Genomic DNA, 23,317 nt, shown 5'->3' on the forward strand with positions numbered 1-23,317 from the left:
AAGTAGGAGGAGGAGACGGCGTTGACTTGCTTGGTCTTTGAGTGTGTAGTGTCGAGGATGATTCCCAGGTTGCGTGCATGGTCGGTGGGTGTCGGGGCTGCCCCCAGTGCCGTCGGCCACCAGGAGTCACCCCAGGCTGAAGGGTTGGAGCAGAGGATGTGGACCTCCGTTTTGTCCGAGTTCAGCTTCAGACGGCTGGTCTTCATCCAGTTGGCGACGGCCTTCATTCCTTTGTGGAGGTTGGCTTTGGAGGTGATGGGGTCCTTGGTGAGGGAGAGGATCAGCTGAGTGTTGTTGGCATAGGAGATTATGTTGACGTCGTGCTGTCGGGCTACGTATGCGAGCGGGGCCATGTAAATGTTGAACAGCGTCGGGCTGAGGGAGGATCCCTCGGGTACGCCGCAGATGATCTCGGAGGCTTTGGAACGGAATGGGGGAGGTAGACGCTCTGGGTTCTGCCGGAGAGGATGGAGGTGGTGCAATCCAGAGCCAAGTCTCGGATCCCTGCGGCATGGAGGCGTGCACGTGGTGTGCGGTGGCAGACGGTGTCGAAGGCGGCAGAAAGGTCTAGGAGGAAAAGTGCTGCGGTCTCGCCATTGTCCAACAGGGTCCTGATATTGTCAGTGGTGTTGATGAGGGCAGTCTCTGTGCTGTGGTTGCTGCAGAACCCTGACTAGGAAGGGTCCAGGATTCTGTTTTCTTCAAGATATCGGGTTAGCTGTCTGTTGACGGTTTTCTAGATGACCATAGACGGGAAGGGGAGCAGAGAGATGGGCCGGAGGTTCTTGAAGTCTCTTGGGTCAGCCTTAGGTTTTTTGAGTAGGGCCATGATCTCGGCGTGTTTCCAGATCTCTGGGAAGGTCGCTGTCTCGAAGGAGAGATTGATGATGTTGCGCAGGTGGGGTGCGATGGACCTGCTTGCTCTGTTGAAGACGTGGTGCGGAAATGGGTCTGACGGGGAGCCGGAGTGGATTGTGAACATGGTCTTGATGGTGTCATCGATGCTCACGCTGGCCCTGGCTAGCAGGGGGTCATGGTCGATGGTGTGCGGAGGGTCTGTTGTGTTGCTGTCTGTTGGGGCTGTCTGGGTGTTGAAGGTGTCGTGGATGTCTGCTATCTTGCGGTGGAAGAAGGTGGCGAGGGAGTCGCACAGGGCTTGCGACGGCGGGATGTCGTTGGTGTTGGAGAGTTCCTTCACGATGTTGAAGAGCTCCTTGCTATTATGTGCGTTATTGTTGAGGCGATCCTTGAAGTAGGTCCTCTTGGCCGCCCTGATGAGGTGGTGGTGGTTGCGGATGGCGTCCTTGTGTGCTGTGTGGCTGTCCGGAGTTTGTTCACTGTGCCATTTCTTCTCTAGTTTCCGGCAGGCTTACTTGGAGGCTAGGAGTTCTGGAATGAACCAGCTGGCCCTCTTGCTGGTGTCTCTGTGGGGGATTTCTTCAGTGGGGCGAGGGTGTTGGCGCAGTCCTCGAGCCAGCGTCTGAGGCTGTGGACCGTGTCGTAGTTGTTGGAGGGTTCGGTGGGTGGGCTGAGAGCGAGGTTTGCATGTAGTTGGTCTTCGGTGATTTTGCTCCAGCAGCGGCGGGGGATCTGTTGGGTGCTGTGGTGTGTGGTTAGTTTCTGGAAGGCGAAGTGGATGCAGTGGTGGTCGGTCCAGAGGAGTTCGCTGACGGAGACGTGCGGGCTTGAGGAGATACCTTCCTGTCCGTCACCACCAGAAAAATCTTGCAGTTAGGGAAATGAAAATATTAATAACCTCCACACCATGGAAAAAAACTCCCAGGGTGTGGGATATTCGTTTTTTGTTTTTCAAAAACAAACTCCCACTTTAGTTGTTTGTGTTAGAAAACCAAAAAACCTTTTAAATGTGTGACAGCCAACCATCATGGCTTACGGTATTATTCATCAAACCTTTCCTACATTGACAGGAACTGCCATGACAACAGTCTCTGTAAATATAAAGAGATGACCCTATGGGTTGGGGACATCTTTAAATTTGTCTAATGTACTCTGTTGCCCTGATGGACATTAATCCAGCCGCCAAACTCTAAATCAGTCTCTTAGCCAGATGGCAGTTACAACAATACTCTCCATGCTGAGCTGCAGAGTTTATGATGGAAAAAACATTGAACTAGGATTATTTGGGAAGCAGATAAAATAATTTGGGAACAGGCTAGTCTTGTAGTTGACAAAAGTTGGGTTTTAGATTTGAGAAAAAGGGCAGCCATGGTGTGGAGTTCAGGGACTATGACGGTAAGCCAAGAACATTGTTTTTAGCGATTCCTACGAGGAGTGCAGCAATTGCCAGATCTTGTAAATAAGACTAAAGTAGAGAAATATTATGTGACAGGGGTCTTTTGATCACAGTCTTACACCAACACCCCTCAGCAAATCTGTCTTTTTTGTGACAGTGTAAGGTAAATGATTAGGCAACCCTAATACAGGGGTAAGCAATAGCACCTGTCCTGCCTCATTGGTACAATGCAAAGCCTCTGTAGTATCTGTTTTTACATTATCCTGGTGGGGTTAACAATAGTCCTATATTTCATTATCTATCTGCAATAGACACCATTTCCACCTTCCGAATAAGGTGTGCGCAACATGTGGATAGTTTCAATGTGGTCTGCTTACAGGTGCTTCTCTCTTCCGAGATTTTATGACCTAGATAGAGAGCATTAGGAAACACAGATTACATTTTTTGTAGAATCTTTGTGTCCTTTCTTAGTTAACCTAGAAATAAAATACTGGGAGTCCGTCTTGGCCTATTGATCCAAAGAGTCAGATATCACTAACAAACCGTCTACATATTATTCCAGAGTAGACCCTTCTAGGAAGATAAGTGTGTCAAGATCTTTCTTATCTGTGTTAGACCTGGCACCATTGGCGTGCGTCTCCCTTCCATTTTTGCTGTTGCCTCATGTGTTTTTCTGGTGTTAGATGCTTTGGGCACTGTGCCACTGCTGTCCAGTGCCACAGTGCGAGTGCTCCCTACTGTAAATTGATGTATTGATTAGTGGTTCCATGATTGAATATTTGGTTTACTTGTCAGACCCTAGTACAGTGCACTGAGTGTGCCCAGGGCGTGTAAATGCAAATGATTCCAGTGGGCTTGCAGCACTGGTTGTGCCACCCACAGAAGCGGCCTTGTAAAACGTGTCTAAGGTCTGCCATTGCAGAGCCTGCGTGCAGTCTGGTACTGTCATGCTGACTGGGCAAGTGCACCCACTTGCCAGTCCCTAAACCTTCCCATTTCTTCATATTAGTCACCCATATGGTAGGCCCAAGGGCAGGGTGAATTGTACGTATAAGCCCTGATGTGTGTGGCATGTCCTAATAGTGAATTACAGCCATTTTTGCTTTTCACTATTGCAAGGCTACCTGTTCTCCATAGGCTAGAATGGGCTGCTGGATTGTTACATGTTTATAATCCTTGCTGACTCAGAGAACATGGTGGAAATTCGAGTTTAGTATGCCTGGACACAGAATAATAAAATACATCTTTTAGTAAAGTTTATTTTAATATTCTGTGTTTGCAAATACCACTTTTAGAAAGTAGGTATTTGCTTGACTAACCATTTGAGCCCGCCTCTGCTAGGTTGTGTATTCCTTGTCTGGGTTTGTGTGTTACAGGACTGGGGAATTCCAGGAGACAGGCTGGGGCAGCCCGTGGTGAATAGGGAGATCTGCAACCAGATGGGAGGGAGGAGTTGCACCAGGGACCTGAGTAGGACTGTGTTCGCCCCCCACAGTGCTGGCTCCACCCCCTGTGGTGCGTCTGATGTCTCTACCCTGCGCACTGAAAGAAGAGAAGGAAGACTGTCAACAAAGTGCTCCTGGACTGTACTTGCCTTCCACAATGCTGGCTCCACCTCCTGTGGGGCATCTGATGTGCCTGCCCTGTGCTGTGAAAGGGAAGGAGAAGTCTGGTGAACAGAGTGCTTCAGAACTGGCTTGAACTGGGCACAGGCCCCTCTCCCCTCAGAGAACAAAGGATTTTTGGGTATAAGTATTGTGACCTTGATCCCATGAAATTAGATCACTCATGGAACTGACAAGAAAAAACCTCTGCTGAGGAGAAGGAACCTGAAGAAACTGAGGAGAGACTATTCCCAAGCTGAAGTGCTGCTTGGGGGATTGGCCTGCAGTGGTTGCCTGGCTGCTTAGAGAGGAGAAAAGACTTTGTGGATTTTACCTTTGCTTTTAACTTGTGCTAAAAAGATCTCCAAGGGTTTGGAAGAGAGCTTGCCCCCTGACCTAAGTCCCAGGACCAGTGGACTTCACCAGCCTTTGTGAATTGCTGCTGTTCCAGTGGCTACAGAGGCAGGGAGCTGTGACCAACTCTCACGACCGGCCTGGTGTCCTGTTGGCACCGCACTGAGCAACGTCCGCCTCAAACAAAGCAAGCTCTGCGCTCATCGACTCCGTCTTGACGCCGTCAATGAGCCGTAGCCTGCACCGCGACTGGAAGGACACCGCAACGTGCAACGCCTCTCTACACCAACTCGAACTGGTCTGACCGACGCATCACTGCTGCTGACTTCAAGTCCTGTGACTGCACCAGAGTTGGGCACTTCCTCGCACACTTCGCGACGCACCGCCCGACTCGCACCGCTGTCCGGACTGACCGACGCCAGCTCCTGAACTCCGGCTCGAACCCCGCACCGTAAAGCTGGAAGCACCACAACGTCCACCCCGAACAACGCCAGCTCTGACTCACTGACGCCGTCAACGAGCCGTAGCCTGCACCATGACGGAAGGGACACCGTGACCTGCAACGCTTTTTTTTTATACACCGGGACGATCCCTGGAATTGGCTCGCACATCCGTGCCGGCCGCCTCAAGGAAAAGGTACTGTGTTTGAGTCTGTCGACATTTGAGTGGGCCCGGACCGTCGCGGTCCGCTGGATTTGTTAGACTCTGTGTTCTTTCAGCACGCCGTAGCCGGAGAAGGCTATCGACTCGCACAGAACTTTGATTTACACCTTTTTAACCAGAACTCTTGAAATGTAATAGTACTGTTGATTCTTTTTGTGGTTTATTGGTCTTGTGATAATTCTATATAAAGTATACTTATTTTTTTATATAAAACCTTGTGTGGTGTCCATTTGTAGTGTTGTCACTGGGTTACTGTATGTGGCCACAAATGCTTACCTTACATCGCCTCTGTACTAGCATTGACTGCTCGTGCCACGCCGCCTAGAGGGTGAGCAGGGGTTATTTTAGGAGGGTAATTCCCTTGCCCTGACTAGAGGAGAGGGTCCCTGCTTGTCACAAGTACCTACCTGGCTAACCAGAGACCCCTAATTCTAACAGTCTGCTTGAGAAAAGATTAATAGTGGCTTGTCAAAACCTTATAAGTGTCAACACCACATTCAGTGGTCTCCTGAGAATGGGAATTCAAACGAATACTGTTGTTTAGGGGGTACTGGGATAGAAAAGAAGGCTGAACAAATATTTACTGGTGTAAACCATTTGGCAGCAGCTGGAATAAAATACAATATGTTTGCATGGTTAGGAACTATGGGAAAACTAGGTTTCATAACTGCATTATTAGCTTGCAAGTCTTGCAGAAATATGTACAGTTAGAACTTCATTTTCATTATTTTTAGGAACATTCAAATAAATACTATCACTAGCACAATTCAATTTATACAACATATCGCTCTCCAATAGATTCGCAGGAGAGCTGGGTAAAGGTTGTTATAGTTGGAGGGGTGAGTTAGAGGTTAGATTAGGGCAATTCCATTTTCAATGACCCAACTCATCACAACTGAAACATTGAACCACCAGGTGAGGCTGAATCTCCCTCACCTCTTCCCCGGATTGGGCTCTTTCTCTCCTCTACCCGCCCCTTTTGGTTAATCTCCACATTCCACCCCATCCCCTCTCTTTTTGAAAACACTGCATTTTTAAATACATCAATCTAGATTCATTCACTTCCTTTTTCCTTTCTTGTTCTACTGTAGTGTAATTCCTATTTAGGCCCTGCGCATTGGAATAACATAAACAGCAGTGTAGACGTAGGACTGAGGTCTTCTAGGTCTCTACTGACTATGTTAGACTTAATTTAGGTTTGCGCCAGCTAGCTCAGAGGTCACTGGAAACTTTCTTGAATGAATAGGAAGGGATCAGCTTCCCTGGCTCAGACAAAAAGGGATTCAGCTTCCGACAACCGCATAAACATGACAACTTTGCTCCCTCAGAATAAGAGTAAATCTCTAGAGTCGTGTGAAAACAATAGACAGCTATTTCACTCAGTCAGATGTGCATTCTTAGTTTCACCAGAGTGCAGAGAATAGAGAGACGGGCGTTTTCAATAAAAGATATTATTTATTGAGCAGTCTTCCTTCTCATGCAAGAGAAATGAATTGCCACAATTGCAATACTTAATATAAAGTAAAGTACGTACAGTAAAAGGATTATTATGAAATAATACTGTAAAAGCATGGATATGGTTTCTTAGCCATAAGATACTTTAAAATGGATAAAATATATATACACATATATACATTGGCCAACGTGCTCAACTGGTGCTTCTAAAATACGCCTACCCTGGTGTACCTGACCTAAGCCTAATATGTGGGAAGGAGTAAGTAAGTAGCAGTTTAAGTTAAGTAGGTTTTGCCAAGAATCTGATTCAAGAATTCTCTCTAAGGGTTTAGTCAGCACTGTACCTTGGGAATAGAATGTAGGAGGTCTGGTATCTCTCTCTCAGGACTCGATATCCCAGTCACCCGCAAGGGTAGGCTGGAAACGCTGGAGCTGGATTTTCTCGGCAGGAGAAAAGACAGCATCTTTCTCAGCGCGTCAAAGAGGAGGGGCAGCGTCCGTGGGCTCTTCGCATCTGCTGGGCTCTCGGCAAGTAGATTAGCTGCTCTGCTCCAAAACCACCACTGTGTGTTTGCTTAAGGCAACGTTGGTGTATTTATACCTGAAAGGTGCCGAGTTTGACGTAAGGTTTGGACATAAGACGTCAATAAAGATGTCACTAAGAACTGGCCGTTCTTACAGTGCTTGCAGGAGTTCTATAACAAATCAAAACAAAGCAAGTGGGGATTTCCCAGGTTGCTGGAGGTTTGGTGTGTCGAAAGAACTCGGTGTGCTTTCTAGGAATCCAAGGAAGTAGCTTTTGCTGTGCCTTAGACTGCAAGGGCGATTTACTAAAATATGGATTTGATTCTTATGCCATTATAGGGATATCATTGATTATAGCCATACAAGGGCATAAAGTCGCAATATTGATTCGGGTTCCTAGATAAAACACATCACCCACTCCACGATTTTATGTCCATCAATTACTAAAAACTAAGCAATAAAGATGCATTTGTATTCCAATCCACCCCAAAATACATTTTGCATTCGAAATGGTGTATGCGAAATACACGGAACGTTATAGGTACTGTACGTTTTTAAGCAGTGTAATCATTCAAAAAATTGCATATATCTTTAGCTGAACGATTCGCGAAAATTACACATGAAATGTCTCTTAATTACAGAAAAGAAGGTCGAGACTATTTCATCACATATAAACGAAATTGCTTGTGAGTGTGCTAGAGGCTGTGGTAACATATTGTCTCTAGATTTGCTAAAAATAGAAGCTCTGTTCTTTATGAATAGTTCTACTGTAAGCAGAGTACTTGTGCCAAAAAAAGGTAAATATTTTGGAATTTGGAAAAAAATAATTTCGTTTTCAGGGGAAAAATAGTTCCAAATGTTTTCAGTAGCATTTGTTTTTCAAAGCTGAAGGCCGAATTCAGAGTTCATGGGAACGCTGTGTGCCGGTTTGCTTAAAAGTTATTCTTTTGGTCCAGGGGAGAACATTACTTCAGATAGATGTGCAAAAAAACAGTCTACAGCTTCAGGTGAAAGTTCGACCAAGGATGATAATGCTGTAACTGGGCAGTCGTGAGAATGATTGCTATCATCGGTGTCGGGATCAGCAATGCTCACAGAAGGTCGTACCTGGGTGATGTTGCTCTCATTCCTTGCTTCACTGCCACCACCTAATCGTAGTGGAGAAGTCTCAATGAATGCCATCATCAGGATTGGTAACCGCTGGGGACAACACGATGCATGAGCCGTTACAGGACTTAGCAAAGTATCGACATCCATTGGTACCGCTGATTGTAGTGTCAGACAGGTGTCCAACACGCATTCTTCTCCGCAGAGCATACATCGAAGCACAGGTAAGATGCAGTTCTGCCATATAGGTCTGAACGAAAGAAACCAGGTCATATTCAGATCTTTTAGCCGGGCTAATCCAAGGACTTTAGTTATGCGGTCCCGGTAGCGTATAGCTAGGATCGTTTCTTCCATTGTTGCTGGAGTCATGTCTGCGTTTTGGCTTGCCATATCGGAGCAGAAGGGTCAAAAATAAGATTCCTGCCACGAGTCCCAAAAGTAGTGGTAGGCCGCCAAAGACCGAATGGACAAAATTGGGAAAGATGCACAGGACTGCTTCGAAGGGTGTTAACAGTCCCGAAAAAATTGTCTTAAATACATGTGCGATACCACTGGCATCCAACATATTTAGGATTTGGCATAGCATTTCTACGAAATGCACGGGGCAATTTGTTGATAAAAGTGTATGTATCTCTTCTGTTGTCCTTGCAACTTGGAGATCATACGCTTCTTTTGATGACGTTTAAGCATGGGCGAATTTTGCGAATTGGCAATTCGCGAATTTGCGGATTTGCGAATTGGCAATCCGCAAAATTCGCGAATTCGCGCGAATTTGCGGATATTTTTATTTTTGCGTGTTCGCGAGGCGCTTTGCGTGTTTGTGGCTGTTCGCGAGGTGCTTTGCAATTTCGCGGGGTTTTTTTTTTTGCCTGCTTAATCACTGCCACCCTCTTGTTTTTTATGCCCATCTGCCCTCTGTACCACTTGTTTCTGTGCCCGTCTGCCCTCTGCCCCACTCATTTTTTGTCCCCTTCTGCCCTCTGTCCCACTTTTGTGCCCTTCTGCCCTCAGCCCCACTTAGAATGGCGCCGGCAAGCTGCCAGCGCCATTCTAAAATATCTAGAAATAGCTTCAACAGGAAGCACTAATAGATAAAGTAAAGCAGGTGCTCCAGTTGAAGGTCAAATTAAGTTACACAATCATTAATCACCCCAAGTTTGGGGGTGATTAATGATTGTGTAACTGAATTTGAGCAGCACCTGCTTTACTTTATCTATTAGAGCTTCCTGTTGAAGCTGACTTTTGTAACTATTTTAGAATGGCTCAGGCAGCTTGCTGGCGCCATTCTAAAAGAGTTACAAAAGTCAGCTTGAACTTTTGACCCAATCCCCGTTCGCGGATCTCCGTTCGCGGATTTTGCGGGAAATTCGCGAATCTCGCCGATTGCGAATTTACAGAAAATCCGCGAAATCCGCGAGCGGAACGGATTTTCCGCCCATGTTTAATGACTTTATAGGCACTGTTGTCTGTAAAAGCACAGACTTCATTCTGCTTAAAGTATCAATTCATATTGAAGAGATGTTCAACGGAGGCCAAATCGTCGCCTCTGAATCTCCAGGGCCGTTTCGATACAATGCTTGCATACAGCAAGTGACCATGGAACTAACGCTTACGAGATATGCTTTCCCTGGCACCATGCCACAACAGCTGTGGTCCGTTATTAGAACGTAACTCCCGTTAGAAAGTTGTCTAAAGAATGGATCTATTTGTGTTGCAGGTGTGCCGTGCTGGTGGCATGAAAGGTTATTTGAAGTCCCCTCACAGGCCCCATGTAAATTAATACCTTGGCACAAAAGTATTCCGCTTAGTGATTGTTTACGATTATTACCACTAAGAAATACATTTTTGTTCTTGTCACTATAACATGTGTGTGTATAAGGTAATTTCCATGATGACTTAATGTACCCTTTACCCAACCTTTCATACTGGCCTGCTGGTATATACTCTTGGCAATTTTTAAATTGGAAAGTTGTTATTGGAATTGTGATTATTCCGTGTATTATCCATTCAATGACAGGTCTTTCTGACATTGTCAATGGTAATCTCTCAAGTTTTTCAATGCTCAGAATCGTATAGTCTGCTCCTTTCTGTGCCAAACTGATTTGTTTATCAGTAAGGTTAAAGATAGAAAACAATGACGTTGTGTTGATTAAACGCCATGGCACATAGCCTGAACGCAGGTTTTGCAACGTCCAGCCTAGCTGTACAATAGAACGTAATTGGGACTGGCCATGTTGTAACATTAGCAAGTCCTGATCTATTATATCGATAGCAGATGATACAATACTGTCCAGTGAATATATTCTGGAGGACAGAGTCATTAACCCATTGTCCACAACAGAAAGTGATTTTTCCAAATTAATACGATCAATTTCTCGTATTTTTTCAGCTGTCTCAATTTGAGTCACTTTCCAAGCTTCGTTGTATGCAGCGTATATACTGGCCGCTATGAAACGTTTTTGGCGCTGTTTGCGTGGTCCCATTATGAAATCGCGCAAGTCAGCACCGTCTTTAAGTAAAGTCAAGTGTTGCTTAATTTCTGCCAGTGTGGATGTTTGTAGCCATTCAAGGCGTAGTTTCCCTACACTGTATGTTGTTACTATCCCTGGATGTTGTCTCTGGGAGTATCTAGGGTCTGGTCTGGTCATTTTTAACCCCTGTATTTTGTTCAGGAATCTATCTTGACAGTTATTTGTGTCTGTTGGCCAGATTGACCACTTTTTCCAATCAGGATGTGTTCTGTTTTGAAGTAAAATTTGGGATACGTCTGTCTCAATATCTGTGGTTGTATTATCAGGTATTGGTTTTGGAATAGACGGTTTGTTTAAGTCTTTAATCTTGGCTAGGCCAAGACAGGTAGTCTGTTGAATGGTGTCATTCAAGAACATTATTTGTTCTGGGATCATGCCGGCTCGAAATAATGCTTCTAATCCTTGGACCTGCCATTCTTTTGTACCCCAGATGGTTTTTGTTTCAATGTTGTTTTTCCAGAAATCAAAACCAAATGTTATCATTTTTTCATAAAATGTTTCCGAATCACTCAGTTTAGTATTTGTCAGCATGGTTTTTGTCCCTGTTTTATCTAATAGTTTGTAATAAAATGTTTCTTCATCACTTGTGCTAAACCCTGAGAAGTATGGGAATTTCTCAAAATGTTTTCGAACTGCTTTTAGGTGGAGTTGCACAATGTTCCCATTGATTATATTTAAAAACATCTCTAGGCTGAGCAGATTTATGTAAATAATGGTGTGCATAGTGGTTATAGCAATACATCTGTTCATAGTTCGATGAACACTGTAAATAATCATGTTCTGTAAATTTTGCTGACAATACCAAATCTGACATCATATTATTTATGCTTTCAAAGTCCCAATCATCAGAGAATGTACTTGGTTTTACAAAGTCACTTAATGAAACCTTGAATTGATGTGGATATTTCAAGAGTTTGACCGGGCCATAGATTTCGTAATCTGTTTTGTCCCAAACTACCCCGCCGGGTATTGGAATGGCTGTGACATTCACTGATGATAGCTCTCTTTTCTCGATGGGAGATGACTTGTGTGGCTTTAGGACCAAGTTGATGTTCTGACTTGCTGTGTCCATTGTACTGTATTTTCCCTCAATGAATCTTCCCAAACAAAGTACCATGATGAGCCAAAGCAGGAGGAAAAGTACACCTAACACAATCCAAAATTCTATCCATGGAGAAATAAGATAGGTTTCTTTGAGTTGATGAAAGAGTTCTGTTGCTTTGTCTTTAAAACTTTTTGTTGCTGGCGTTACTTCAGGGTCGCTTTGATCTTCAGAAAAGTTATCGAAATTGATGAAGTAGCCAGATGCAGATCTGTCAATTGTTGGGATTGTTTTTCCAATTTGTCTTTCATCAGCACATTCTGATGCTACATCGTTGTAGACTGGTGTTTCTTGACGAACTGTTTCGATTTGGGTTTCAAGAGGCACAAGTTCCATGGCACTATTGCATAGTCCTTTTTTATTCACTGCAGGTTTATCAAATGTGATTAGTCTTTCAGTTTGAACCTCTTGGATTGTAGCAAATTTGGGTATTCTGCTATTTCTTCGGAGTCCACTGGGCCTACTACTTATTATTGGCCACATGATTGTGGTTTTACCAGGTCGATGGATACAACTCGGTTCTCCTTTTTTCCAGCAAGGAGCGGTAGTACAACTGATCTTGTTCCGTTGACAGCTAAGACAGGTACTGCTTTTCTGTAAGAAGGCCCAAATTCCTTCTTAACCGCAATCTTTTCTCTGACCAGATCCCCAATCTTTGGAATCCAGACAGGTCCTGCTGGGACAGGTGGTGTGTCTTCAGTGGTTGTTGGCTGCTGTTTTAACTTTATGTTGCTCAGGGCTTTTCTTGTTTCATTTAAGTCCTGTAAAACAGCCAAACGATCTTTGATGTCAAAGCATTTTTTCTTATCTTCTACCACTGAAGCTTGACTATCTAAATCCTGAATATACATTCTAGTCCCGAACAATAGTTCGTACGGGCTGAAACCTTTTAGAGAATTTCTTGGCAGATTGTTAAGACTACGTTGGACACTTGTTAAATGCTGGACCCACCCATCACCCGAACCTAGTACCTTTGCCGTTATAGATTGCTTTATGTCTCTGTTTTTTCTTTCCACAATCCTGTTTCCCTCAGGATGGAAGGGACAAGAGTACCGCAACCCAATGCCCATGCTGGTCATGGCCTCCTTATAAGCTCGAGAGCTAAAGCAGCACCCTGGTCAGAATGAAGCATGGCAATTGCGTATGTGCCGATAAAGACTCGCAAATCTTTTATAACAGTTCTGGCGTCAGCCGAGCGCTGGGGCCACATCTTTAAGTGAATCTAGTCTTAAAAAGAAATTAATGGGACGCTGGATTTTACTTATAGATAGCCTTATGCTAACTACAAGAATGGCCATGGAAATACTCCGGTTGGCTCGTTACTGCGATCTCTGTTGCAGTCTGGGCAGCTTTTTGCAAATTTATAATGTTGCAGGCTCATCCCCGGCCACCAGTATTCTGTTTGTAATTCTGTCAGAGATTCCTTGATCTGTTTGTGCCTCGGACCTTCACCCATGTGTGCGTCTGCTATTAATAAAATTCTCCTGTTCATGTTTGGAATTCCCCTATCCCCCACTCCAGGAATTCGAGCAAAAGGAACGGAGTTTGCGTCAATTCCGTATGTATAATTGAGTGGATAGTTCACGGGTAGTGCTGCACAGTCGCCTTTTAAAGACGTTTTTACCGCCAGCATGGTTTCCCCGTCTATGTATTTTTCTGAACGCTTTTTTGTGGCTACGGAAGCCTGTTTAGTTGCTTCCGCTGTGGCTGTATTAGCCAATGAATTCCCTGCAACGTGAACGTCATCACGTTGATGACTCAGAGTGTGTATCACGTGAGTCTTTTGTAGTTCTTTCTGTAAAAGAACTACTTGTTCCCAAAGCGTTTTATGCTTGATTGTGCCACCTTTTGAATCTTTGAACCCGTTTTCAACCCAATTCTGCAAGTATTCATTATAAGACTGAACGCAGTAATATGAATCTCACACTATAAGTGTGGGGAATTCGCGATCGGCATTTTCAAGCGCCATCTTTAATGCTAGTAGTTCAGCTCGCTGAGCTGTACAATCTCCTAGAGATTGCGTTTTAGTGACCAGTGGTCTAAATTTTCCTTTGTGCCAACGACCTTTAACAATCGCGCACGCAGCACTGTAAGCTTGTTTACCCCCAACTGCGGGTTGTGCTGACCCGTCTGTATATATTATACATCCGTAGTGTTCTAGAGGCAGAATTTCGGTTGGCATAGGACATTCATATTCATATTGTAGAAATTCTTGTGTTTTTAGATTAGGATCAAATTCATATACTAAGTCTGTTGCAGCAAGAGCATTAACCCATTGGATCCATCTCGGATGCAGAGCTTTAGCATTTGGAATGCTTGCTTTTGTTACTGCTTCTAGGGCTGGTATTGGTGTAACGATTATTATTTGTTTACCTTGTGCTAGGGCCCTTTCTTTTGCTACAGCAGTCTGAACCGCAGTTAGAATTTTTTCAGTTGAACTGAACTTTATTTCAGCTTTCGTGTACAAATGTGATTTGTAAGCTATTGGTACCGTTTCTCCCTCATTAGAGGTCAGGTACGTGAATCCGCATCTTCCTGGGATGACTCGGATTACAAGGTTGCGTGTATTGTCACGTGTTTCTAATTTTGTTTTAGCTAACATGTCTGTTTGCAATGATCTCAAAATTTCTGTGTGTTTCTGAGTCCAGTTGATTGGTTTAAAATCAGGTTTTATTAATTCATAGAGAGGTTTAACCCTCTCTGCATAATTCAGAATGTAAGTTCTTCCGAAATTCAGGAAGCCTAGTATCGATTGTAAATTCTTCAGCGTTTTTGGTGCTTGGAGTACAGCGCACTTCCCTAAGAAGTTGTCTGCTAGGCTTTTGCCTTCACTTGATAATTCATATCCTAAAAATAGGACAGTTAGATGGGCAATTCGGGACTTTTTAAAGTTGAATTTGTAACCCTATGCTGCAAACCCAAGTATTATGGTGTTCACTCTTTTCAAGTGAGTATCCAGGTCGTCATCTGTGAGATAGATGTCATCGACATAAGATAATGCCTCATCATCATACATTTGTAGTAACTCTGTTACTCTGGCTGAGAATAATCCTGGGCTATTCTTGAATCCCTGAGGGAGTCAACAGAAATTTTTCTGTGACCCCATTATTGAGAAAGCGGTTAAATACCTGCTTTCGGGTGCGATGTTTTGACAAAAGAATCCATTCGAAATGTCTAATGTTGTTTTGTATTTTTTGCGAACTATGTTATTCATTAGTGCCGCACTGTGCGAATTTTGTACCGCAAATGTTTTGCAACATGAGTTAAGGTGTCTGTAGTCCAAGACTAGACAATATGAATCGTCTGGTTTGGAGACAGGAAACAAAGGATTGTTCATTTGAGAGGTGCATGTTTCAATCACCCCTTGGTATTCAAGTTGATCTAAGATCTCCCTGACCTGTTTTTTAGCTTCTTGCTTAATTGGGCACTGTCTTTGCACAGTAGGTTGGCTATTTAACTGGATTTTGAGAGGAGGAGAGTCCTCATCCCATCCTACATGATTTTTATATAATGCAGGTGCTTGAGCTACTGCCCATTTTCTGGCATATATATATTTTCTATGTATTGGAATATGATTTGAGAAGGCAGGCATAATCATTTCTTCGCCATGAGGGCACTCCCTGACAAACTCTGGTGGCCAGTCTTTTTCAGCTAATAGGATGTCATAGCCTTTTGAGAGGTTATCCCAAAATAGACCCCTTACCTTCCTAGTCTTATCTCCCTCTATACGCAATGTTATTTCGTATATTTTATGAGGTTCGCTAACTCTGGTATCTGCAATTTCCACTTGAATGTATTCATTCATGTCCACTGTCTCCAGATGATTCATCAGGATCCTGCGAGCTATGGTCACTTCTGCTGCGCTGTCTAGCATTGTCTGAGCCCACTCTCCGTTTTTCAGCTGTGTCCTCAGTATTCTCGGCATGTTCGATTATTTTAATACTGGCTACCTTCTTTCTTGGAAATTGTAATTTTTTACTTTGAGCAGGTTCCTTGTCTTTGGACTTGGCATGCTCTTCCCTGTGTTCTGACCATCCTCTTCTTTCCGATTTCTGCGAAAAAGATCGAGAGGGACGTGTATCATTATTTTGATATCTATCAGGTTTTTTCAAATTATCCCTATTTCTAAGGTTGTATCTTTTCTCAGAGGGCTCCCTTTCGGGAGACTGGTGTTCTCGGTTCGGAGTTCTTTCCCTCCGCCGAGGAGACCTTCCTCTGGACTGGAATCTTTTTTCTTTGGGAGTGGATTGTTTATTTCCATCCCAGCTCTTTTTTGGAGTGTTTAGATTATTTTTAATAAATATCTTTTCAGGATTTTCAAGTAGTTGGGGTTTTACCGGTTTCCCTCCCAAACTATCTCTACCTAGTTCTTCATAGGATTTTTCTATGATTCTGGCAAGTTCAATTGGTTGGTCTGCTATATCTGTTTCTTCCAATTTTTGGCGGATCGCCACAGATGCTGCTTCTCCCTTTATGTTGGCTAATAATATAGCCGAGACCTGCTTAAAGTCTTTCAGTAATTTCATACCAAGAGTTAAAGCAGGTTCTGGACCGTATTCATTTTGAATCTGTCTTAGCACATCTGGTATTACCGCCAGAGACGGAACACCATGTGTTTTTGTGTAGATGGAAGCAAAGACTGTACCCCAAGTGTCACAGTCCTCCACATGTGGTGCGACCCCCATTGGAAGGCAGATAGTCAGAATTCTGTGTTTCTCACTAGGAGTAATATTCGGGAATACTGCCTCTATTTGAGTTATCTTTTGTGCTAGCCAGAATGGAATTTGTTCCCTTTTTGTGGGTGTTTTACCAAGACATGATTGTATGTTCTGTGGTGTAATTTTATTTGTGTTCCCCTGATGAGGGGTCAGCTGTGGAATGTTAATAGCTGGTTGGACTGTTGCAGTCCGCATTACATATTGGACTAACTGTCTGTGAATTTTAATTAGTAATTTTAGCTGGGCTAAAAGTTCTTTGTCTGACATTTTTTCGATGTCTGGATGTGGTGTGTAGCTGGCTAGAACCGGCCACGTTGCTCCTGGTCTACCTAGTGGACCGAGCCTGGTGATGTGATCATTATGTTTTAGGGCGCCTTTAAACCAGAGCAGGTGCTCTTGGTAATTTAGTGGAATTTCTACATCCTCGAAAGGAGTGTATTCTTCCGGAGGTTCCTCTATTTTGTAATAGTGGAATTCGTGTGTTATAGCGTTTGCCGCTGGAAAGTTTATTTTCCAGTAGGATACTAGTGTCATCCTCTAGGAGTTGAGTTGTTATTCTAGCTGCCTCCCTATCATCATCACTGCCTGGCATTTTACTGTCAGAAAGGTTTTTTTGTTGCAGATCAAGTTTCAAGGAAACAAAAGATTAGGTGCACAATATTTTGGAACACTGTATCCTTCAACGTTGACTAAACCAAAAACTCTACATAGGAATCTCTTCCTACTAAGTTCCGGCCGATTTTAACCTTTCACCCATTTCAGATGTCTATTGGAGAATTTACGGGAAAAAGGGCCTGCTTGAAAAAGCACGACTGAGTTACTCTAACGTCTTGCGTTAGTTTTATCGCCTTACCAAATGTTGGGCGCCATGTAGTGTAGTTCCTATTTTCCCTATAGGCCCTGCGCATTGGAATAACATAAACAGCAGTGTAGACGTAGGACTGAGGTCTTCTAGGTCTCTACTGACTATGTTAGACTTAATTTAGGTTTGCGCCAGCTAGCTCATAGGTCACTGGAAACTTTCTTGAATGAATAGGAAGGGATCAGCTTCCCTGGCTCAGACAAGAAGGGATTCAGCTTCCGACAACCGCATAAACATGACAACTTTGCTCCCTCAGAATAAGAGTAAATCTCTAGAGTCGTGTGAAAACAATAGACAGCTATTTCACTCAGTCAGATGTGCATTCTTAGTTTCACCAGAGTGCAGAGAATAGAGAGACAGGCGTTTTCAATAAAAGATATTATTTATTGAGCAGTCTTCCTTCTCATGCAAGAGAAATGAATTGCCGCAATTGCAATACTTAATATAAAGTAAAGTACGTGCAGTAAAAAGAGTATTATGAAATAATACCGTAAAAGCATGGATATGGTTTCTTAGCCATAAGATACTTTAAAATGGATAAAATATATATACACATATATACATTGGCTAAAGTGCTCAACTGGTGCTTCTAAAATACGCCTACCCCGGTGTACCTGACCTAAGTACCTTGGGAATAGAATGTAGGAGGTCTGGTATCTCTCTCTCAGGACTCGATATCCCAGTCACCCGCAAGGGTAGGCTGGAAACGACGGAGCTGGATTTTCTCGGGAGGAGAAAAGACAGCGTCTTTCTCAGCGCGTCAAAGAGGAGGGGCAGCGTCCGTGGGCTTTTCGCATCTGCTGGGCTCTCGGCAAGTAGATTAGCTGCTCTTCTCCAAAACCATTTAAAACAAGGGGTGGTGAGGGACAGAGTCTCTGAATTAAACAGAATACTCTCACCCAGTCAAGAGATCAGGGCTAGATCCAACACCGTTTTTTAGCTCACTGCACCATCCCAGTTTCAGAACCTGGCTGTATGCAAATTAGTCTGTTCCTGTCCCAGTGCATGATGGGAACAGGGCAAACCAAACTACAAAAGCCAATTCTTACACTGGGAAGGAAACAAGCTACCGGGGACCGGTTTCTGGCATTTCAGCCGTCTTCGGCCCGGCTTGCTTGAATCCTGATGGTGCAATGAGCAAGGGACTCACATCTGAGTATACCCTTCCACGCTTAGGGTGGACAAAAATATTTACAACAAGGGGTGGTGAGGGACAGAGTCTCTGAATTAAACAGAATACTCTCACCCAGTCAAGAGATCAGGGCTAGATCCAACACCGTTTTTTAGCTCACTGCACCATCCCAGTTTCAGAACCTGGCTGTATGCAAATTAGTCTGTTCCTGTCCCAGTGCATGATGGGAACAGGGCAAACCAAACTACAAAAGCCAATTCTTACACTGGGAAGGAAACAAGCTACCGGGGACCGGTTTCTGGCATTTCAGCCGTCTTCGGCCTGGCTTGCTTGAATCCTGATGGTGCAATGAGCAAGGGACTCACATCTGAGTATACCCTTCCACGCTTAGGGTGGACAAAAATATTTACAACAAGGGGTGGTGAGGGACAGAGTCTCTGAATTAAACAGAATACTCTCACCCAGTCAAGAGATCAGGGCTAGATCCAACACCGTTTTTTAGCTCACTGCACCATCCCAGTTTCAGAACCTGGCTGTATGCAAATTAGTCTGTTCCTGTCCCAGTGCATGATGGGAACAGGGCAAACCAAACTACAAAAGCCAATTCTTACACTGGGAAGGAAACAAGCTACCGGGGACCGGTTTCTGGCATTTCAGCCGTCTTCGGCCCGGCTTGCTTGAATCCTGATGGTGCAATGAGCAAGGGACTCACATCTGAGTATACCCTTCCACGCTTAGGGTGGACAAAAATATTTACAACAAGGGGTGGTGAGGGACAGAGTCTCTGAATTAAACAGAATACTCTCACCCAGTCAAGAGATCAGGGCTAGATCCAACACCGTTTTTTAGCTCACTGCACCATCCCAGTTTCAGAACCTGGCTGTATGCAAATTAGTCTGTTCCTGTCCCAGTGCATGATGGGAACAGGGCAAACCAAACTACAAAAGCCAATTCTTACACTGGGAAGGAAACAAGCTACCGGGGACCGGTTTCTGGCATTTCAGCCGTCTTCGGCCCGGCTTGCTTGAATCCTGATGGTGCAATGAGCAAGGGACTCACATCTGAGTATACCCTTCCACGCTTAGGGTGGACAAAAATATTTACAACAAGGGGTGGTGAGGGACAGAGTCTCTGAATTAAACAGAATACTCTCACCCAGTCAAGAGATCAGGGCTAGATCCAACACCGTTTTTTAGCTCACTGCAACATCCCAGTTTCAGAACCTGGCTGTATGCAAATTAGTCTGTTCCTGTCCCAGTGCATGATGGGAACAGGGCAAACCAAACTACAAAAGCCAATTCTTACACTGGGAAGGAAACAAGCTACCGGGGACCGGTTTCTGGCATTTCAGCCGTCTTCGGCCCGGCTTGCTTGAATCCTGATGGTGCAATGAGCAAGGGACTCACATCTGAGTATACCCTTCCACGCTTAGGGTGGACAAAAATATTTACAACAAGGGGTGGTGAGGGACAGAGTCTCTGAATTAAACAGAATACTCTCACCCAGTCAAGAGATCAGGGCTAGATCCAACACCGTTTTTTAGCTCACTGCACCATCCCAGTTTCAGAACCTGGCTGTATGCAAATTAGTCTGTTCCTGTCCCAGTGCATGATGGGAACAGGGCAAACCAAACTACAAAAGCCAATTCTTACACTGGGAAGGAAACAAGCTACCGGGGACCGGTTTCTGGCATTTCAGCCGTCTTCGGCCCGGCTTGCTTGAATCCTGATGGTGCAATGAGCAAGGGACTCACATCTGAGTATACCCTTCCACGCTTAGGGTGGACAAAAATATTTACAACAAGGGGTGGTGAGGGACAGAGTCTCTGAATTAAACAGAATACTCTCACCCAGTCAAGAGATCAGGGCTAGATCCAACACCGTTTTTTAGCTCACTGCACCATCCCAGTTTCAGAACCTGGCTGTATGCAAATTAGTCTGTTCCTGTCCCAGTGCATGATGGGAACAGGGCAAACCAAACTACAAAAGCCAATTCTTACACTGGGAAGGAAACAAGCTACCGGGGACCGGTTTCTGGCATTTCAGCCGTCTTCGGCCCGGCTTGCTTGAATCCTGATGGTGCAATGAGCAAGGGACTCACATCTGAGTATACCCTTCCACGCTTAGGGTGGACAAAAATATTTACAACAAGGGGTGGTGAGGGACAGAGTCTCTGAATTAAACAGAATACTCTCACCCAGTCAAGAGATCAGGGCTAGATCCAACACCGTTTTTTAGCTCACTGCACCATCCCAGTTTCAGAACCTGGCTGTATGCAAATTAGTCTGTTCCTGTCCCAGTGCATGATGGGAACAGGGCAAACCAAACTACAAAAGCCAATTCTTACACTGGGAAGGAAACAAGCTACCGGGGACCGGTTTCTGGCATTTCAGCCGTCTTCGGCCCGGCTTGCTTGAATCCTGATGGTGCAATGAGCAAGGGACTCACATCTGAGTATACCCTTCCACGCTTAGGGTGGACAAAAATATTTACAACAAGGGGTGGTGAGGGACAGAGTCTCTGAATTAAACAGAATACTCTCACCCAGTCAAGAGATCAGGGCTAGATCCAACACCGTTTTTTAGCTCACTGCACCATCCCAGTTTAAGAACCTGGCTGTATGCAAATTAGTCTGTTCCTGTCCCAGTGCATGATGGGAACAGGGCAAACCAAACTACAAAAGCCAATTCTTACACTGGGAAGGATTTTGTAAATCCTTCTCCAAAACCACCACCGTGTGTTTGCTTAAGGCAACGTTGGTATATTTATACCTGAAAGGTGCCGAGTTTGACGTAAGGTTTGGACATAAGACGTCAATAAAGATGTCACTAAGAACTGGCCGTTCTTACAGTGCTTGTAGGAGTTCTATTACAAATCAAAACAAAGCAAGTGGGGATTTCCCAGGTTGCTGGAGGTTTGGTGTGTCGAAAGAACTCGGTGTGCTTTCTAGGAATCCAAGGAAGTAGCTTTTGCCGTGCCTTGGACTGCAAGGGCGATTTACTAAAATATGGATTTGATTCTTATGCCATTATATCATTGATTATAGCCGTACAAGGGCATAAAGTCGCAATATTGATTCGGGTTCCTAGATAAAACACATCACTACTAGGCAGTGATTAGCATATGCATGTACCTTAGGGAGCATCCTTAAATGAAACAGCACCAGTAGCTTCAGTTTCATGAGCACTTTTGGCCGGCTCAGCAATACCAAAATTACACGTTCAAGCACATCTTTCAAATGTTCAAGATAATCAGCAGGAGATCCACCTTTATAGTGTTAACCAGAGCCTCCTGCATAGCCATAGTGGCAGTTTCCTCACCAGATGCCTGTTAAGGTGAAATATGCTTTTTCTCTTACTATCCCTCAGTAACAGTTAATTCACATCTGAACAATTAGGTTTGTAACAATCAAAAATGGTTTGCAATTCTTCTCTGAATTTTATGGGATTTTCAAGGATTTTAGAAAATTGCTTCTTACTTTTAATTAGGGCTGTTTGGCACCAAGGACCATGAAAGGTAACCCGGCCTCTGAGCCCAAGACCAGGGTACTTTTGTAGAGAGGAGGACATGATGGGATGAATGGAGCATCTTGAGGGTTATCATTATCTTTTTCACTGGATGAGAGAGTATGTGGATAATTTGGGGGGCTTTTCTCACAATCTCTTGCTCTTCATCTGATGGTGTGTCTCAGACTCTCCCGGTTTGTAGCTAGGCTGCATACCTGTTTATGCCTGGCATAGTCTCTGTAAATTGCCACATTAAAAGGAGTTCCCCAAGAGGCGTGTTGTTGTTTAATCAGCCTTGCATGTGTTGCACTGTCCTCTAGCACTTTGCCACCTTTCACACTGTCAGTCACCAGGTTCGTTGTGCATGACTGCATATTGTTTGCCAGTACCTCTCCTGATGGCTGTGCTATCTCACTGCTTCATTTTGAGGTTCTACCAAGGGCACTCCCCTGACATCAGTTGACAGCATGTAAACATCTAACAGGTCCTTCTCCTTGTCTTCTTCTTCTGGTTTTAAATGTTTTTAGACACGAGTTGGGGAAACACATAAGGAGAAGGCAGAGCAGAAGAAGAACTAGACATAAACATATCACTTAACCCTTTAACCGCTAGACCCCTGCCCCCAATTCTAAGCCTTTTTTGTGGGCTATTTGGGGAAGTGTGTGCTTAGGCCTTCTTAACTCTTTGTCCAAATAAACTATCCATTCCCAATTTGAGTCCTTTTTTCCAACATCCTGAGGAGTCTAAAGCTACCCAGGGTTTGTGGATTCCCCTGGAAAGGACTAAGAAATTAGCCAAAATATAGCTAAATGTTTGGGAGGAAAATGGGAAAAAAAAGTGCAGCAGAAGAAAGTTTCTGTGTTTTTTTTCTGCAAATTGCATCAACAAAATGTTTGCGGTGCTTAAATCACCATTTTCCCAGCTTTCAAGAACAGTCAGACTTGAATAAAAAAACACATTTTTTAATACAGTTTTGCCATTGTATTAGGAAATAGCCAATTTTTCCAATTGTTTGTGCTTTCAAACTACTTTCAGTTTGTGATGGAAACCCATGATGGATCCCGGAGAGCTATATATACATTTCAGAAAACATGAGTAAATTCTGAATTCAGGCAGGGCTCATTTGAGTAGGGTTTCCTATAAAAAGTAATAGTTGAAAGAAAAAATGAAATAGAGTTGAAAGAAACAGCCAATTGTATCTGCACTTTCATCTGTAACTTCTTATTACTGTGGCAGATTTTCAAAAGCAATATACTGTTACGTCTGTTGGATTCTTCTGGTTACGGGGATACATGGGGCTAGTAGGTTCTCCAAAAACCCGATGAGGTACCCAGAGCCAACGACTGTGAAAAAGTTGTGTGATCACTGGGCCAGCACAAATTTCCTACCACTTAAAATTCCCTCATGTCTCCCAAAAAAAATGCTGCCTCACTTGTGTGGGTAGGCCAAGTGCCCACGCTCGGGAAGGGCACAAAACATATTGTGGCGATAATTATAACTATGCT

General features: G+C 44.1%; 1 protein-coding gene and 1 pseudogene across 3 annotated transcripts in view; one reads left to right on the top strand and one right to left on the bottom strand.

Annotated features, from left to right (window-relative positions):
* The window catches only part of LOC147726770 (baculoviral IAP repeat-containing protein 1-like), a 929,669-nt gene that overhangs the window by 189,737 nt on the left and 716,615 nt on the right, over positions 1–23,317 (top strand). The window lies entirely within an intron of this gene.
* On the bottom strand, positions 12,878–15,520 carry LOC147726771 (uncharacterized; annotated as a pseudogene).

This window comes from Lissotriton vulgaris, chromosome 3_1, assembly GCF_964263255.1.
Source record: "Lissotriton vulgaris chromosome 3_1, aLisVul1.2, whole genome shotgun sequence".
Lineage (NCBI taxonomy): Eukaryota > Metazoa > Chordata > Amphibia > Caudata > Salamandridae > Lissotriton > Lissotriton vulgaris.